The following is a 7,092-nucleotide window of genomic DNA, read 5'->3' as shown; positions in this document are numbered from 1 at the left end:
CTCCTACCTTTAAAAAAAATCATCTCCTTAGACAATTTGGGGGAAGCAAATTAAGAGTAATATTGTTATCACTATGAATAATAATGATAATAAATAACTTGAGCATTCATTCATTGGATGTCTGGAGAAACTGGGATAAAATATTATCTATAGGTACAGAAACTTGCAGAATAAAGGGAGGGCTTTTTTTTGGCCTTCTGTTAGGTACCATTGTGCTAGACAGGATGCAAAATGCTCTATTTACATCCTATCACATTACTAATCTGTCTGCTGAAAACCCTCCAATGACTTCATTGCTTCAGGTCTCGTGATCTGGCCCTGCCCTCTTCACCAGATCTTTCTTTCCCGCCGCTGGCTCTGGCCACACGCGCTGCCTCTCAGTTCCTACCTACTTCCAGGACCTTAGCAAGTGCTATTCCTGCTGCCCAGGACACACACATTTCCCCCCACCCTGCAGCCTGCATCTTCTCAGAGCTCTGTTGGACCATCACTTTCTCAGGGAAGATTTCTCAGGCCCCAGGACCTAAGACGTTTCATCTTACTAGCATTTAACACAATTGTACCGTCATAATTGTTCATGAGATAGATTGAACTAATGTCTGTTTCCCTACTCGGTTGTGAGCCCCAGGCGGGCAGACCCAGGACCGAGTCTTTTTTTGTTGTCTGCTTTTATCCCCAGCCCTTAACCACCCCTCCTGGCATGTAGCTCAATATATTCGATAGATACCTACATCCTCCTCCACCAAGCATCTTCCTCAGTGACAGCAGCAAGGAAAGCGCCGCTTCTGTAGGGGATGGAGAGAGAGAGAGAAAGAGAGAGAGAGATGCAGGACAAAGAAGAAGGGTGGCTACTTCCTACCCTAACTTTCATGCCCACCCCAGGGCATTTTTCTGTTTTGAAGGAGGGAAAGGAGGAGGGCATGGAAGATAACCAGGAGCAAAGCCTCAGGATAGAGTTTCCCTGGCTGAGATGAAGCTGGCAGACTCACTTCCCCGGGGCAAAGGAAAGTCACTGGGGTTGTGCAGGGAGAGAGGGGCCCTTAGGGAGACATAGGACCCTTCTCCTGCTCACCAGTGCCACCTCGTAGGCATCATGCTAAACTTTTTACAGGGTAGCAAAGTGGTTAAGACCACAGCTTAGAACTTAGTCTCGGCTCTCAGCAGTCCCTGGCGGTATGACCTGGAATAATTACTCTGCCTCTGTGGTCCTCAGTTTCCCCGTGTGTTAGATGGAGATAACACTCCTTTCTACTTTGTAAAGGGGCCACAAGAATCAGTGTGTAATAATATGTGTAAAACGCTCAGCCCAGAGCTGGCACATGGTTATTCTCCTAGTGGCTGCTACTAACATGCTTAGTTAATAACAACGAATGAATAATACTTGCCCAGACTCTGTGTACCTGTCTAGGCAGGTATATTTAAAGCAAATATTTCAATGGCCCACTTTTAGGTTTGAAAAGGCATAAAAGAATTCCTTCTGTGGTCGACTGGGGCAGAGAGAAGTCTGGGTGTTCCAACTGAAAACGAAAGGTGGGAACCCACTTTGCAAATGAACGTGGCCTTTAATGACACTACAATTAAGACTGAGTCGTTCACAATAGCGTTCTTTCACATACCTGGGCACAGAGAATGTGCGCAGTCACTCCAGGAAGTACTCATCACTATTATTATTATTATTCCAATCAGATTGGGAGTTGACTGAAGCTCAAACTCCTTAGCATAGTACACGTGGGGGGGTCCCCACAGAGTGGGGGGTCCCCACAGAGTGGGGGTTGAGCTGGGAGTCTAGTTCCAGCTCTGCCACCAACCAGTTATGGCTTTCAGGCAAACCTCCTTACCTTGCACAGCCTCAGTTTCCTCAACTGTAAAATGGAGCTCATCATATTAGCCACTGCTTGTAGATCCAGTGGTGAACTCGGTTTGCCTCAGCAACCTGGAGCCCAAGGGACAGGGTTATGTGATGCTGGCGGGGCGGGGGGGGCGGCAGGCAGTGAAAGCTTTCTTCTCTGCACCTGCCAAGAGCTGGGACAGCAGGGGAGAAGAGCAGCATGCATGCACTACTAATGACAATATATTTTGAGGGGGTGCCTGGGTGGCTCGGTCTGTTAAGTGTGATTTCGGTTCAGGTCATGATCCCATGGGTTTGTGGGTTTGAACACCACCTCAGGCTCTCTGCTGTCAGCGTGGAGCCAACTTTGGATCCTCTGTCTCCCTCTCTCTGCCTCTCCCACCCTCTCAAAAATAGAAATAAACATTAAAAAAAGTGTATTTTTTAAATTTACAAAACATGTGTATGGTTGTTATGCCCTATATGTATTAACTCATATGATTCTCACAACAATCCTATGAAGCAAGTGCTCTCATTACCTCCACTTTGTAGATGATGAAATCGAGGCATAGAGAGATGAAGTCACTTGCTCATAAAAATACCTACCCCCTGTGAAAAACCTATTATGCAACAAGCACGGTGCTTAGCACTTTGTGTGTTATTAGAAACTTGTAGCTGCTCTGAAAGTTGAGAAAACGATGGTAGAATTCAACACAAACACAATACTTAAACGCAACCTAGGTGGAAGTCCATCAATATGTCATCAGCATGATGTCATGAAAGGGGTATGTATTTATGTGTGTTATTTTAAAAAAAATTGTATTTAAATAACCCCTACACCCAACGTGGGGCTTGACCTCAAGACCCTGAGGTCTAGAGTCACACGCTCTACCCACAGAGCCAGACAGGTGCCTATATGGGGTTTATTTTATTTTATTTTTTTAAATGTTTTTATTTCTAGGAGAGAGAGAGAGACAGCGTGAGCAGGGGAGGGTCAGAGAGAGAGGGAGTCACAGACTGAAACAGGCTCCAGGCTCTGAGCTGGCAGTCAGCACAGAGCCCGACGCGGGGCTCGAACCCACGAACCGCGAGATCATGACCTAAGCGAAAGTCGGACGCTTAACCGACTAAGCCACCCAGGCGCCCCTATATGGGGTTTATTTTTTATTTTTTAATTTAAATCAATCAATTAATTAATTTCTGAGAAAGAAATAGAGAGAGCGCATGAGTGAGTGAGGGGCAGAAAGAGAGGAAGAAAGAGAGAATCCCACAAGGGGCAGAGAGAGAGAGAGGGAGAGGGAGAAAGAGAACACCACACAGGCTCTGCACAGTGTGGAGCCCGGAGCCGGACAGGACCTTACCACCTGAGCTGAAGTTGGATCATTTTTTTTTAACTTTAATTTGGCATGCCTGGTTCATTTTTTTAACGTTAATTTGGGGGGGGGCGCGTCTTTTTATTTGTATAATCCCTAGTTTAGAGAAGAGTTATAAGACTAGTACAAGGAACTCATGAATGAATGTCTTAGCCAGATTTTTCACTTGTTTACATTTCGCTCGGTTTGCTTTACAGGCTCCCTCTCCCATGTCTAAGCATATTATTGTTTCTGAACCACCTAAGAGCAAATTGGTGATGTTGTGCCCCTTTACCTCTGAATACTTTAGTGTTTATTTCCTAAGAGCAAGGACATTCCCTTATCTATGTGTTTTTTCAGATGACGAAACAAATGACCTTTAATCACAGAATTTTTGTTGTTTCCTTATAAACATCGATTACCATCATGAGTATGATTGTGATTTGTTACGAGAAATTTTTATTTTTACTTGTTAATCATTTTTAAAGATTTTATTTTTATTACTACTTTTAAATATTTTTAAAAAGTTTATTTATTTATTTTGAGAGAGAGAGAGAGCAAGTGAGCAGGGGAGGCAGGGGTGGGACAGAGAGAGGGAGGTAGAGAGAGAATCCAAAGCAAGCTCTGCGCTGATGCTGTCAGCGTGGAGCCTGACGTAGGGCTTGAACTCACAAATCATGAGATCACGACCCCAGCTGAAATCAAGAGTCTGTTACTTAACCAACTGAGCCACCCAGGGCCCCCTTAAAGCTGAGCCAGCCAGGTGCCCCAGCTACATGGTTTTTTAAACATCAAAAAACAAAATCTTGGGGAGTCTGGAGGAAGAAAGAAAAATCTTTCATAAAAATATTTCATTGGGGACCGGAGCCTTGTCTGCCCAACTGGGTAATCCAGAATCAATGTGTTCATTTGAGGTCATTCAATGGCCCCGGTGCCAATGAAGTATTCTCTCTCTTTGGCTGAGGAAACCGAGGCTCAGAGAGACCAGGTGATTTATCAGATTCATGCAACTTTGGAGGCAGGATTCAAACCAGTGTCTGATAAAAATCCTTTTCTAGGACATGTGGGTCCGTCCTAGAGAATGAGTGCTGGAGGAGGGGGTGTGGCGTGGGAGATGTAGAGGGCATGCCCTACCAGTGAGAGGAGCGCTGGACAGAGTCAGAGGATCTGGGTATCAGCCCAGACCACAGTGTCACTCCACATTCATGCGGCCAAGGCCAAGGCAGACTCTCTGAACTCCCCTTCAAATCCACATTATGTGAGCCTTTCTCATTTAGGTAAGTACACCACCCTTCACCCAGGTGCTCAGGCCAAAATTCTAGGGGCCATCCTTGATGCCATCCTTTCCTCTACCCCCTGGAGCCACCAGCATTACTTGGCCCAATCTCCACAATCTATCCAAAATTCACTTCTCTGCACCTCTTCTGCTCCCACCATGGTCATGTGTGAGCAGCGGAGGGTCAGAGAGAGAGGGAGATACAGAATCTGAAACAGGCTCCAGGCTCTGAGCTAGCTGTCAGCACAGAGCCCGACGCGGGGCTCGAACCCACGAACCGCGAGATCACGACCTGAGCCGAAGTCCGACGCTTAACCGACTGAGCCACCCAGGCGCCCCCATCCTCAGTTTCTAGACGAGGTTTCTTCCCTGTCCATCTCCCCACCTGGATCTGTTTTAAACATCTGAGTCCAGATCATGGCTCAAATGGTGACATCCAACATCCCTGCCATGGCTCACTAGGTCCTACAAGACCTGGCCCCCTCCTCACTCTCTCTGGTCACACTGGTGTCCTGGCTGTCCCTACCAAAGCCATCCACAAGCTGGATCCTGACCTAGGTCTTCCCCAGGCTACATCAGTCTTGTCTCCATTTTATCTCCTTCCCAGATTGACTCACTCTGATATTCTCTCATTTGCTTATTTGTGTTCATGTTCTGATACTCTCTACTCAGCAGGTAAGCTAGGGGCTTTCCTGTCTCAATTCCTAGCCAGCCGCCTGCCACATAGCAGGTGCTCGGTCAAGGTCAGGCTGCCTGGCTGACCCACTGCGCACAAGTCCATCTCTTCTCTGGGCCTCAGTCCCGTCATCTGAGATGGTGCCCCTGACTCTCCTTGCCCTGACTCCTCATGGAGTGGCTGTGAAGTTCAAATGAGGTGGTAAACATGACCCATGAACTTTGCAAATTATAAAGTGCTGTGCCGTAGGGTGACACCATGCCATTGCTCTTTCATCCGTTCTGGCACTCACCTTCCTTTCCAAATGATAGGACTCAACACTTGCTCATTCAGACCCTCTCCTTTCCTCCCCACCCCCCCGAGTTAGGGAGTCTGCTTTGGCCAAAAATGTCTGCATGTCCCAGAAGACTCACCCCTTTGGCATCTAAACTAGGCCTCCCAGACATTTCTGGTGGTACAGGCATCTTTTGCCACGTGACAGATCTTGGTTTATGGATCAGAAAATAGGCCCACCAGCCCTCCCCAAAGGCCCACCAGCTTATATATTTCTTTCCTCTAAAAGCATACCTCAGATGGGGGACAAGCCCCACGTCCTTTGAGAGATCGCATTCTTCCTACACAAACTGACTGGAACTCAATTTTGGATGTTTGTGCCAGAGGCCTAGAAGATCTTGCTGCTCCTTCACAGGAGGCTCTCCCATTTCACTTTCATGTTTCCTTAACCTCCATCCAGGTTCCTAGGTCGGACAAGATCCAATCGGTTTAGAAAAGTTTGCAGCTTCTAGAGAAGTTGTCATTTAGTAATTTGCAAAGGCCCAGTGAGAGATGAAGGGAGAAAGCTGTGGTTTTACTTAGAGATCTGGAGCCCCAGAGGCAGGAAACCTGTGTCCATTCATTCATTCAACAAACTCCTATTGAATGCCTCCTGTGGGCACTAGAAACACAGCTTGGAGCAAGATAGATGTGGTTTCTGCCCTTGTGGAGGATAGTTTATAGCATATGTGTAACAAAGGGAAAAAAAACAAGAAAAAGAAAGATGTAAACAAGGAAGTATGTGAAGCAATGTGAAAGAGCTCTCAGTGCTATCCCGGGAATGAAATAGGAAAGATGGAGAAAGGAGACTGTTAGGTGGGGCGATCAGTGGCGTGAGAGCAGAGAAGTCTTTCTAGAAGGTGATCTTTTGGGAGAGAACGGAAGGGTGAAAGACTGGCCATGTAGAGATCTCTGGACAAGGAATGTCCAGGAACTTGCTTTAGGCATTTCAGAGCAAAGTGGTGAGAAGTCTGCCTAAAGTGGGGTGTGTGTATGTGTTGGGGGGGAGGATAGGAGATGGGGGGGAGGCAGGCAGGAGCCAGCTCCTATAGGGCCTTGCAGGCCATCATGTTATCATCCATTTGTTCATTCATTCATTCATTCATTCAACGCATATTTATTAAGCATCTACTGTGTGCTAAGATACCCGGAGACCCTGCCTCCATAGCGTAATGTATGGAGAGGCACACACAATAAGCAAATAAATGAATGTATGAACATAAATACCAGGTACGATAATACTAGGAAGTACTGTTTCCCTCAAGTTCAATGCCCTTTAAGGGCAGGCACAGTGGAAACCTAAGAGTGGGGCTTCTCCTTCTGCGGGTGAGGCCGGCGGGGCCAGAGAACCCAGGTAGCCAAGGACCTGACGGCCTTCCCGGTCTGCTCTCCTTTCCCCTCCCCTCAAGATGGCTGACAAAGGCCCAGCAGGGTGGGAGGAAGGGAGGACTGATCCGAGGGTCCAGAGGGGATGACTGCCTGGCGGGGGCAAAGCAGCGCCCTGGTGGCATTGGGGCTGAGGTGGGGGTAGAGGGAAGATTCAACCGCTGTGTGACTCCAGTGGGGGTGCTTCCCTCTCTGGGCCCCGCATCCAGACCTGTGCGTGCCAGTTTGCGGTAGCGGGGGGCGGGGCGGGGAAACAGGGTCC

At 47.6% G+C, this 7,092-nt stretch overlaps 1 long non-coding RNA gene across 2 annotated transcripts in view; it reads right to left on the bottom strand.

Annotated features, from left to right (window-relative positions):
• Positions 1–724: 724 nt before the first annotated feature.
• LOC144235812 (uncharacterized) overlaps positions 725–7,092 on the bottom strand; it is a 7,086-nt gene continuing 718 nt past the window's right edge. The window contains exons 1-4 of one of the 2 annotated variants that reach the window (XR_013336319.1): positions 6,672–6,754; positions 5,700–5,869; positions 1,839–1,933; positions 725–785 (exon numbers count right to left, since the gene is read on the bottom strand). This is a non-coding gene — a long non-coding RNA (uncharacterized LOC144235812). Of the gene's footprint in view, positions 786–1,838; positions 1,934–5,699; positions 5,870–6,671; positions 6,755–7,092 lie in introns of those variants that run through there. The other variant, XR_013336318.1, reaches the window with a different exon arrangement.

The sequence above is a fragment of the Crocuta crocuta genome, unplaced genomic scaffold (assembly GCF_008692635.1).
Source record: "Crocuta crocuta isolate KB4526 unplaced genomic scaffold, BGI_CrCroc_1.0 scaffold445, whole genome shotgun sequence".
NCBI lineage: Eukaryota > Metazoa > Chordata > Mammalia > Carnivora > Hyaenidae > Crocuta > Crocuta crocuta.
This window is presented reverse-complemented; position numbering and strand designations above follow the sequence as displayed.